The sequence below is a fragment of the Salmo salar genome, chromosome 07, assembly GCF_965601325.2.
Source record: "Salmo salar chromosome 07, fSalSal1, whole genome shotgun sequence".
In the NCBI taxonomy this organism is placed as follows: domain Eukaryota; kingdom Metazoa; phylum Chordata; class Actinopteri; order Salmoniformes; family Salmonidae; genus Salmo; species Salmo salar.
The window spans coordinates 55,084,545-55,097,298 of NC_138297.1; the positions used below are offsets into that span (position 1 = coordinate 55,084,545).

Genomic DNA, 12,754 nt, shown 5'->3' on the forward strand with positions numbered 1-12,754 from the left:
GTTGGCCAAATACTGATGACCCAAAACCTTCCCTTGAGAGAAGTGGAATAGAAGTTACTTTTTGAACCTGAATGCCAAAACATTCAGGAGATGGAGATTCTCAAAGTTGACTGGACCCATTTTGCATATCTGACCCGTTTTGATATCATTTGAAAGCTTAAAAACAGGGTTGTCAAACTATAGGATTTTTAAAGTACCATTTTACATTTTTACATTTTAGTCATTTAGCAGACGCTCTTATCCAGAGCGATTTACAGTAGTGAATGCATACATTTCATACATTTTTTTTTTTTTTTTTTCTGTGCTGGCCCCCCGTGGGAAATGAACCCACAACCCTGGCGTTGCAAACACCATGCTCTACCAACTGAGCTACAGGGAGGGCCATCATTATCGTTAGTCACCTGGAAGTTGGAGTGGCATTGGACTAATTTTGTTTCTATGGTGACCGGACCTTAACATCATGCCAGCACAGCACATGGGCTTCCACAGGAAAGTGACTAGAAAGCTGCTTGCATCTGTGATGTCACTTAATCCAGTATTTCCCCCCATTATGTCTCTCCCTCAGTTGGCACTTTAACATGGAAAATGCCTGTAAGAGTGGAACAAATGCCATTGTTTAAGCCTGCCCCTTGGTCCAAGGTTTTTGGGTAGAGTTGACTGCTGGTGGTGTCAGTGACTTTGTTATCAAAGTAGAGACAATCTAGGCTACACGCATTCATTGAGCACAGTTTTGAGCCTCTCAACATTGAGTTCTTGACTCTGATCCACTGATCCCCACTGGGGATGGGGTTTGCCGTACAGAGAGGGTCCACTATAAGCCCCATTCGGTCATTGTGAGATCAACAGCAGCAATGCACAGCTTCATCACCAAGGAGGACAAGGTTGACTGACTGACACAGTGAAAAAACAATCCATGTTTACAAACTATGGTTGCTATGGAAACACTTCACTCCTCTAAAGTCGATTGTGTGCAAGTCAGAAGTTTACCCAATCTATTCCAGAACACCCCCATAGGGATTTATAAATATGGTGTCCCGCTCTGAACTAACATAAGATGGTAGGGATGGCAGCCATCATTGCAAAATACATCAACACATGATTATTTTAGGAAACAAAAGAAGGAAATGGAAACGGATATATTTTTCTTATGAAAGAACTACCTCAGGACTACAGTAGAAGGACATTTGCTAATAGGTTGATGGCCTAGTAGCAAAATTGTACCCTGGTCTTTACATTCCGTTGCCATGATAAGGCTCTGAAGAAACAGAGCTAACATTCACCCTATGCAGGCCTGTGTCTATACTAAGGCCAGAGAGTAGAACCATAGAGATGACAAGTTTGGCCATTTCCATTTCAGCAAAATGACAGATAATTCCATGGCAGCCATGTTATCAGCTCCTGGAAGATAGCAAATGATAATACTGAATTGTCACAATGATCCACTAAAGCCCTACATCTGAATACTCCTCAAGAACTGATCATGCAATGCTCAGAGGCAGCAACAGTGTTGTGTCCCAATTCTCCACCCTTTTCCAGAAGTGTGCACTTACTACTAGCACACTTCCCGTCATGGATTTAAAAGCATTGGAAGGGTCAAATCATTGGCTAGAGGGCGTTTCCACTGTTTAATCCATGAAGAGTGTTCAAGTGCTCACTTTGGGAGAAGGGTGGAGAATTGGGACACAGCCTGGGGCTTCTAATCAGGGTTCATTTGGGGTTTAGTGTATACATGTAGGCCTACTTGTACAATGTATGGCTGGTCTTGACTCCATTCCACATTTGTGATATCTTCTACTACAGCCCTGAGGCTTGTTCTGGGGTCATATGTATCAAGGGTCTCATAGTAGGAGTGCTGATTTGCATAGGTAGCCTTGCACGGGTCTTGGTACACCCCCTGGACAGGAAGCGTAGACGCATTGGCTCCCATGTTACAGTCTTTGGTATAACTTGATCAAACTACCAACCTTCCAATCTCAAGGCGAACACTCTTACCACATGGCCACTGAGTTGATTGGGGAGCGCTGATTTAAGGATCAGTTGAATTCTTAATAAATCATACATGGACAGGGGGACTTGATCCTAGATCAGCAGCACTCCTACTCGGACCTGGACCCCGCTCTGGCGTCTGTGTTCTTCTTTCTTCTCTTTTAACTTCACACCCAAAAGAGAGGAAGTGCTTTTTTCCTGGTCAGGCCAAACAGTGTGTTAACATCTGTGATTGGGGCCTCCCCTGCTCACATAATCCGGGAGTCACTGGCAGACAACAAGGAAGTGTCTCCTTTTGTAACAGGGAGACTAATCAGACACAACACCCCTCCAAGGTAACTTGTTGCCATTGTGTGTTGAGGTTGACTACCCTGGATCAGTGTAGGGCTGTGACCATATCAGTATCGTGACATGTTTTCCATAGAAACAAAGTCTTTGGTCCGTTATCTTGATGTATGTAACATAGTGTTCTATAACTTGGAAAATAAATGTGACTCTGGATGACAACATAATGATGTTTGTTTCCAACATCAGGGATGTTTTCCTAAAGTAAAATCTGCCTTGTTTTGTTTCCTTGACACAATAGTACTGAGTATCTCGATACTGGTATTGTCCTGACCCTAGATCAGTGTTTGTTTTTCATCTTATAATGGATTAGGTTAGCACAAACTAGGGTGACTGATCAGAAATCCGAGTTTTTAATGGCAGAATGGGCAGGGGAGATTTGTGATTATGTCAAATTCTTATCTAATGCGATGCCCTGCATTGTGTTGCTGTCTGGTGTGTATGTGTGTGAACTCAGGGACAGGAGCAGAGAACAGAGTGGTGAACACACACACTCCCGTCTCTAAATACACACCACTCTTTGTGTGAGAGGTGCTTCTTTATAAGGGCATGATTGTGAGATTTGTCTGGGGCTGCGTTTGAGAACTCACACAATCTCACACACACACACACCTTGCTCGAGGACAGACATGCTGCTAAAGCGTACAGACCTGAAGCTATGAATAGTGGAATGGACAGGGTCTGTTTGCCAGGATTGTGTGGCTGAGTTCAGACCAGTAGTACAATGCCCAGAGTTGCCTAAGAGCATTCCAGCACTGTCTGTCTACCGCAAACTGCTATCTGTGGAGAGTAGTCAACTTCAGGAATAGAATAGAAAAGAATTGAAGCCCACTCATAGACGGTAGGCTATGTTTAGCCGTCCACCCATGTCATTTAGTCAACACTGAGGATCCTCTCTATTTAGAAGAGCCCACCAGTCATCTCCCACCAGTCATCTCCCACCAGTCATCTCCCACCAGTCATCTCCCACCAGTCATCTCCCACCAGTCATCTCCCACCAGTCATCTCCCACCAGTCATCTCCCACCAGTCATCTCCCACCAGTCATCTCCCACCAGTCATCTCCCACCAGTCATCTCCCACCAGTCATCTCCCACCAGTCATCTCCCACCAGTCATCTCCCACATCACCTTGTTACTAACTCTCTCGCTCATCTTATTCTCTTGTTCTCTTTTGTTATTTTTTCCACTTCTCTTTCTCTTTTATTCTCATTCAGTTTCACTCTATTTCCCACATTCTCTCTCTCAATTACCTCTGTCTCTCTCTGTCTCTCTCTGTCTCTCTCTGTCTCTCTCTGTCTCTGTGGTAAAGGTCAGTGGAGTCTCATGTCATGTGTCTGTTCTGGGTGCAGCAGGGCTGTAGTGTGTCATGACTCAGGCCGCTCCAGTCTCAGGCTCCTCAGAGCTGCTGTTCACTGGTCATGTGCATTCAATTACTCCCTGGGTGACCCATCTCTGTCTCACTGACTCTGGGAACCTGTATTTCTATGTGCAGCTGACAGCTGTCCAATCTGAGGGGGCCCTGTGTCCCTTGATGTTGGTTCATATAACCCCAGCCGGTCCAGTTCTGGAGCCAGTGGGAGTCTGTGTTTTCTCAACACGCCAGGAGACACACACAGCATACTATGCCTATACCCCACGTAGCCTAATGCATTGCTGCCTATACCCCACGTAGCCTAATGCATTGCTGCCTATACCCCACGTAGCCTAATGCATTGCTGCCTATACCCCACGTAGCCTAATGCATTGCTGCCTATACCCCACGTAGCCTAATGCATTGCTGCCTATACCCCACGTAGCCTAATGCATTGCTGCCTATACCCCACGTAGCCTAATGCATTGCTGCCTATACCCCACGTAGCCTAATGCATTGCTGCCTATACCACAAGTAGCCTAATGCATTGCTGCCTATACCCCACGTAGCCTAATGCATTGCTGCCTATACCCCACGTAGCCTAATGCATTGCTGCCTATACCCCACGTAGCCTAATGCATTGCTGCCTATACCCCACGTAGCCTAATGCATTGCTGCCTATACCCCACGTAGCCTAATGCATTGCTGCCTATACCCCACGTAGCCTAATGCATTGCTGCCTATACCCCACGTAGCCTAATGCATTGCTGCCTATACCCCACGTAGCCTAATGCATTGCTGCCTATACCCCACGTAGCCTAATGCATTGCCCACTGTAGACAGTATGCAGTGTATGTCTATGCTCTACGCAGACCTAGATTTGTTCAGTTTATCAGAGGCTATTGGACAATGTTGGAACTTGATGTCTCTGCTGCTGGCATTTGCAGAATTCCACCATGCTTGGTACACCTGGACTATAATCGGAGTAATATCTGAAAATGAAATGACTGTTTGATCACATGTAAGCCTAGTTCCCTATTTCCTTCATCAAGAATTGAAAGTTGAACAGTTGGCCGTTTGGCGCGACGTCTTATCTGTGGCCTCACCACTCCTAATTCTATTCTTAGGAGGACACGCACATCCTATACCCGTTACAGACAGACTTTATGGTATGTTGCCTATAAAAAATATAAAAAATAGACATACGTTTTTTAGAGCCTGATACATTCTTGCCGGGATAAACCTTTTATATCTCCTGTGCACATGCCGGCAAGTTTAGGAGTGGCAGTAGACATGGACTATTTGAATAAATCCATTGAATATACACCATTACAAAGCCTACACTGGATTTAGTGTACACCATTACAAAGCCTACACTGGATTACACTGGATTTAGTGTACACCATTACAAAGCCTACACTGGATTACACTGGATTTAGTATACACCATTACAAAGCCTACACTGGATTTAGTATACACCATTACAAAGCCTACACTGGATTACACTGGATTTAGTGTACACCATTACAAAGCCTACACTGGATTTAGTATACACCATTACAAAGCCTACACTGGATTTAGTGTACACCATTACAAAGCCTACACTGGATTACACTGGATTTAGTGTACACCATTACAAAGCCTACACTGGATTACACTGGATTTAGTGTACACCATTACAAAGCCTACACTGGATTACACTGGATTTAGTGTACACCATTACAAAGCCTACACTGGATTTAGTGTACACCATTACAAAGCCTACACTGGATTTAGTATACACCATTACAAAGCCTACACTGGATTACACTGGATTTAGTGTACACCATTACAAAGCCTACACTGGATTTAGTGTACACCATTACAAAGCCTACACTGGATTTAGTGTACACCATTACAAAGCCTACACTGGATTTAGTATACATTATTGCATGCTAAATGTTTCTGATGAGTGATAGATGAGCAATACCAACTCCAATTATTTTCCCAGCCAGAGAATAAACCATATATAGCATACAGAGGGAGATTCAGTGATACAAAATCACATTGATTGATAAAGACAGGCTTTAGGTCTGGAGTTGGCCTAGGTTACTAAGCAACTAAGAATGAAGAGCAAAACAATCCGCTTGTTAAACTACATGACATGGTGGCAAATAAATAAATGAACCAACTAGACAAGATGATCACGAGCAGCACTCACCTCAACTTAGCATTTCACCAGCCTAATTGTTGCCTAACTAATATCCAAACGGAGATTCAGTGAAAAGAAAATCAGACATTGGTGGATTTTATCAATACAAGTCCTCACGCTTGTCTCAAAGCAGGGTGAAACGGTACTGAAATAGTTGAACAGACACGGGCAGGCTATTGCTTCAAATGTATTGTAACAATTGGATGGCTTTGGGAGTATCATTAAGCAACAATTTGATGCCTTCAATTGCACTAGCCTATTTTATTCCAAAATGTTCGTCATTCAGTAATATTTATTCCCACAGTAATTCTTTCTGGATCCATCCGGTTGTGGTTAAGAAAACAGTGCATGCGGTGGGCTATGCGAAGAGATGGGTGAAGTGACATGCCTCAAAGTTTAGAACTGGCAGGAGGATAGCAGTAACGGGCGCTGCCTAGCAACCATCAAGAGCTTAGGAGCGTAGTGCGTGCCAATGCTGCCTCAGCATTACGGCTACATTTCATACTAAGCCGTAGGCAGACCTTCACCTTAATCATGACTAGGTCAGTTAGCAGAAATAAAAATAGAGGCTTTGTCACCGGCAATGCCTTTCATATATAAAGAAAAGTCGGCAAAAAGTTGGTGGGAAATGTCTTAGTTTGAAAGGTGAACTAGATAGCTTCTTCTTTCTGTTCCTTTTTCTGTTTTTCCCCTCCCTCTGTTTTTGTATTTTGTGGCCGGTGTGTGTATGCCTAGTTGCCTAGAGAAGCTGAGTGGACTTCAGACTGCACAGTCTGCCAGGAACAACACTAGGGGCCTAATTCCATTTCTCCTCCTCCCTGAAGTGTGCTCTCTCCCCCTGAGGGATTCAAATGAATGAATTGCTTCCATGGTCATGCAATAGCTTTTCTATTTCTTCTGTTAAAAACATTTCAATTTGGCCTAATCCTTGTAGGCCAATTTCCTTGAGTGTAAGGGGTCATTCATAAGAGGACAAAACAGAAAAAATGGCTGCTCAAACTGCAGTTCCTCACAATAAAATCAGAGCTCTTAATAAAGTTTAAAAGCGAAGATGTCCTCTAGCCCACACTTGAACCAATTCATTGTTTTTCAATCTTTCGGTCCGTAAATGTAACGGGGAGTGAAAACTTGTACATTATTAGGATCCCCATTAGCTGTTGCACATGCAGCAGCTACTATTCCTGGAGTCCACATAAAATATGCATGACCGAGTACAGAAAGAACAGTTATAGACAAGAACAACGTAAGTGATTACATTATCATAAGTAATATTGTCAAGGCAGCAAGAGACAAAAAAATAATACTATTGCCTCACTTCTTACTACAGTGCATTTGGAAAGTATTCAGACCCTTTTACACATTTTTTTTTTTACGTTAGACTTTTAAAATTGATTAAATTCTTTTTAAACAATACCCCATAATGACAAAGCGAATACAGGATTGATTTTTTTATTTGTGCAAAATTATTCAAAATAAAAGAACACCTTATTTACATAAGTATTCAGACCCTTTGCTATGAGACTCGGAATTGAGCTCAGGTGCATCCTGCTTCCATTGATCATCCTTGAGATGTTTCTACAACTTGATTGGAATCCACCTGTGGTAAATTCAATTGATTGGACATGACTTGGAAAGGCACACACCTGTCTATATAAGGTCCTGAACCTGGCAAATCTGAGCAATCGGGGGAGAAGGGTCTTGGTCAGGGAGGTGACCAAGAACCCGATGGTCACTCAGACAGAGCTTCGGAGTTCCTCTGTGGAGATGGGAGAACCTTCCAGAAGGACAACCATCTCTGCAGCACGCAACCAATCAGGTCTTGAGTCCTTAGAACTCTCAGACCATGACAAACAAGATTCTTTGGTCTGATGAAACCAAGATGGAACTTTTTGGCCTGAATGCCAAGCGTCACGTCTGGAGGAAACCAGACAAGGCTTAACACCTGGCCAATACCATCCCTACGGTGAAGCATGGTGATGGCAGCATCATGCTGTGGAGATGTTTTTCAGCGGTAGGGACTGGGAGACTTGTCAGGATCGAGGGAAAGATGAATGGAGCAAAGTACAGAAAGATCCTTGATGAAAACCTGCTCCAGACTAGGCCAAAGGTTCACCTTCCTACAGGACAATGACCCTCAGCACAAAGCCAAGACAATGCAGGAGTTGCTTTGGGACAAGTCTCTGAATGTCCTTGAGTGGCCCAGCCACAACTCCGACTTGAACCCGATCGAACATCTCTGGAGAGACCTGAAAATACCTGTGCAGCGACGCTCCCCGTAAACGCAACATGCAACAATTTCAAAGATTTTTAGTATTTAGTATCTGGTGTGACCACCCAGCATCTCAACCATGCTCAGTGGGTGAGTATGTCTGGTGAGTATGCAGGCTATGGAAGAACTGGGACATTTTCAGCTTCCAGGATTGTGTACAGATCCTTGCGACATGGGCCCATGCATTATCATGCTGAAACATGAGGTGATGACGGCGGATGAATGTCACGACAATGGGCCTCAGGATATCGTCACGTTACCAACATTTTTGAGAAATAAGCTTTTTGTGCATATGGAACATTTCTGGGATCTTTTATTTCAGCTCGTGAAACATGGGATCAACACTTTACATGTAGCGTTTTATATTTTTGTTTAGGCTCTGGTCTTGTCCATCTTGATTACTGTCTGGTGATATGGTCAGGTTACAGCAAAGAAAAGACCTAGCAAAGCTGCAGCTGGCTCAAAACAGAGCAGCACGCCGTGGCCTTAACTAAAAACAGAACAAATATCAACAACATGCATGATGATATTTCCTAGTTTATTGTTGAAAGAGATTGACTACTTCTCTCTTCTAGTCTTTTAAGAAACATTTGTTTAGAAAATTCCTAACCACTTGTATGATCTATTTGCGTACACTTCCGATAGTGGTGTTTTATAGTGGGATATGTCTATGGGTCAGGGGATATGTCTATGGGTTTCTTCACGGCGCTGTCGTGTCTTTGGCTATGCCGGATTAAGTGATATGACATGCTAACCTATAAAATTCTTTCTCTGTAATTAATATTACCTGATTAAGCTAATCATGTAAATGTAATTAACTAGAAAGTCGGGGCACCACGGAAGAACGTTTATAGAGCTGTTATCTTCCGAATAAACTCTTAAAATACTTAGTAATATTTTACATCGATAGCAGTCAATATTAACCCTTATCTTATTTTCAGTCTCATAATGAAAGTTGTAAATTCTTGGCTATCTTCACGAACCCCGGCTAACAAGTTGAATCAGCAATACAAAATCGGGTTTAATTATTTATTTACTAAATACCTAACTAATCACACAGAATTACAAATGCACAGAATACAATGATGTCATACAGAATTCACCCCTGGTGAACGGAACCTGTATGAAAGCTGGTTACACAAAGGAAAGGGGGTTGGGCTTGAATGAAAGAGCGGGAAGATTTAGGAACACAGAAACAGCAGCTATGCTATCGTAAATACATTATCTTATGCATTCTAAATTACCGCCCATTTGGAAAAGGAAAATGCAATAAATATTTACTCTGAGCTGCGCTTCGGTAGATTGGTCGTAGATGCTGGCCGGGTTGGCCAACAGATCTTCCTGTAAACTCTTAAGAATGTCTCTGGTGGTAAATTGGATACGTGGTGGTATCTTCATCCGTCTGTTAGACTGGATCCGTCGTCCGTCCTTTCCTAGCCCACGTCTACAGCGGCTAGGAAGTATCACTTCTGTAGTGAATAAGCTCAAAGTTCATACCAGTTCATACCATAGCTCACGCCGAGGTTGGCTTAGTTCTGTACTTGACATGTGTGTCCTTCTAACGTAGAGGCTGCAGACCTCACGTGCTGGAACAACCTGGTTATCTTTTCGTCAAAGGCTTATATAGTGGAGAGGGGGGAAGGATGTGTTTCATCGTTTATAACCCCTGTCTCTTCACAGGGGTGGGCCACTGATCAAGCAGGGCACTTTCCTTATGAAAACCCAAATCTCTCATTTGGAAGCTAAAATTACATTTAATCTCCTAACAAACAATTTCAATATCAAACATTTCAATTGCATAACAATTCCATGTGTCTCTGATAACCAGAGGGTGGATACTTTCCCAGGTACAGTTTATGTCGTCCTGTCATCAGTCATAATGTCTCAGATGACAACTGAAATGAAATCCATACTCATTACGTTCCCAAGCATATTTCCAACTGGTTTTATTACCAAAATATGGTTCCTTTTCCCCATTTGTTTGATGTTCCCAGACTCTCTATATTTAACACAGGCTATTCAAGTCCTTCAGTAGGGTCAGAGAGGGGAAGGGAGAAAGGTATTTATGGGGGGGGGGGGGGGGTCATAAACCTTACCCACAGGCCAACGTCATGACAGCGCCCAAACCAACACGGTTCACTAAGTTTTATAAAATATGATCTCAGTGTTAGGCTTTCCAAAGGCACTAAAGACAAACCGATTGTGATTTTGGAGTCATGAGTCCATTCATGTACGTGCTCCACGCCTAATTTTCAGCATACATAGTAATTCTAGCTTCTTGTAAGACAAGTTACTCTTTATTTTTACAAATGATTTGCAACGGCCCAAGGCAACTGCCCTGCGGGACACCTCACTGATGTAAGAGAAGCTTCCAAGTTCAATTAAATAAGTAACTTTCCAACCATGTGATGTAAAGCCATAACGAGTTACTTTTTTCATTAACAAATTATGATTAATAACATCAAAGGCTGCACTGAAATCTAACAAAATAGCTCCAACTATCATCTTATTTTCCATTTATTTTATCCAATCAGTCATCTGAGTCAGTGCAGTACAAGTTGAGTGCCCTTCTCTATATGCATGCTGAAAGTCAGTAGTTAACTTGCTCTCTGAAAAATAGCCTTGTATTTGTTCATACACAATTATCTCTCTCAGTTTACTACGAACAGGCTGTTAACTGATTGGATGGTTGTTAGAGCCAGCAAAGGGTGCTTTACTATTTTTACGCAGTGGAATTACTTTAGCTTCCTTCCATGGCTGTGGAGACACTCCTTTTAGGGTTTGGTTAAACATATAGCAACCAAGTGCAGACTTTGGAGAGAATGGGGCAAGACTGAATTAGGCCTCTGTGTCTAAACCTTCTCAGTCGAGAGACGTTTAGTGGTTCGGAACTGTGTTCATAGTTCACCGTCGTCACCAACTAGTTTCCTTAGGGGTCCATTCTATTTGGTTTGTACTAGTTGCCTGTGGGTTCATCTTGCAGTCTTCTCTATACATTTACGTTACGTCATTTAGCAGACACTCTTATCCAGAGCGACTTACAGAAGCAATTAGGGTGAAGTGCCTTGCTCAAGGACGACTCTGGGATTTGGGCCAGTGACCTTTCATTTACTGACCCAACACTCTTAACCACTAGGCTACCTGGCACCCTATACGGAGTTGTCTTCCGTTAGGAAGTCTGTTGTTGTCGCCACTAGCCAGCTCTTAGTTTATATAGTAGCCGTATAGAAATACAGGCTGTTTACTCTATGAAAGGGTTTGCTCCATTTGTATGCTCCGTGAAAGGTGTCGAATCGATACAATAATATGCTTTATAGAAGCCACTGAACAGGCACTGATCAGACATTGTGTGAATGGATCCACCAGGTCCACAAACGGGGCTCTGTTTCTTTTTTATAAAGTTACAAACGGGATTAGCTCAGCTGTAGAATGTTGTGGTCCATGCCCTGCTGTGTTCCATGGTTGTCATGGCAGTGATTGGTGAGTGATGGACAGCAGCAGCTGAGAGAGGGCAGGAGGGGAGGGAGCACAGGAAGATCTATGATTCCTCTGGTGGCCCTTTTTCTGGGTGTGTGTGTGTGTGTGTGTGTGTGTGTGTGTGTGTGTGTGTGTGTGTGTGTGTGTGTGTGTGTGTGTGTGTGTGTGTGTGTGTGTGTGTGTGTGTGTGTGTGTGTGTGTGTGTGTGTGTGTTCAATTCAAACAACTTTTATTTCCTGGGAGGGAGTTTCATATGTGGTAATGAATGGTACGTACAAGACACATAACACAAACATGTAGGGTACATTATAAAGGATTAGCAGCATTCTATGCAATCCCTGTGTATGTACACACATCACAACTTCAGATTTAAGGAGTTTGATGGATTTGAATGGGAGGGCTCTATATGAGTTGCCTGCTGTGTCTATAATTACTGTGTCATCTGAGTACTTAATGAACATCATCTCTGGGTCTGAGCTCCTACAGTCCTCTGTGTACAGGCTGAATAAAACAGGCCAGATGACACAGCCTTGCGGTGATCCTGTACAGATGGTTCTGGAAGAGCTGCAGTGACCATTTGAATCTGACCAGCCGTTCTCTATTTGTCAGGAAGGAGAGGACCCAGAAAATCAAATGTGGAATGACATTGATGTTCTGGAACTTTTGATCCTTTAAGTGAGGCTGGACTGTATCAAAGGTACTAGAGAAATGCACAAATACCATCCTGACGTATGTCTTGGGCTTCTCCAGGTGGTTGTGGGCACAGTGCAGTAGGGACAGAACTGCATCAACACCCCTGTGCCGCTTGTAAGCAAACTGGAGAGGGTCTGTATAACAGCATGCCTCCTTTTGTAGAAGCAGCCTTTCAAAGCTCTTCATCACTAGATGTTGAAGCTACAGGGTGGTAGTCATTGTTGCAGGAGAGGTTGCTCTTATTACTTACTGGGCATATGGTGGACCATTTCCATATTGCTGGGATGGAGTGTTCTGCCAGAGAGCGGGGAAAAACTAACAGAAAACACCTGACAGTTGATATGGTAACCCTTTAGTAGGTGATCACTAATGTTGTCTGGCCCAGGGGTTTATGGTAACCCTTTAGTAGGTGATCACTAATGTTGTCTGGCCCAGGGGTTT

The 12,754-nt window shown here is 43.2% G+C and overlaps 1 protein-coding gene across 5 annotated transcripts in view; it reads left to right on the plus strand.

The window, feature by feature from the left end:
• LOC106609561 (protein kinase C and casein kinase substrate in neurons protein 2) overlaps window positions 1–12,754 on the plus strand; it is a 39,941-nt gene that overhangs the window by 1,077 nt on the left and 26,110 nt on the right. The window lies entirely within an intron of this gene.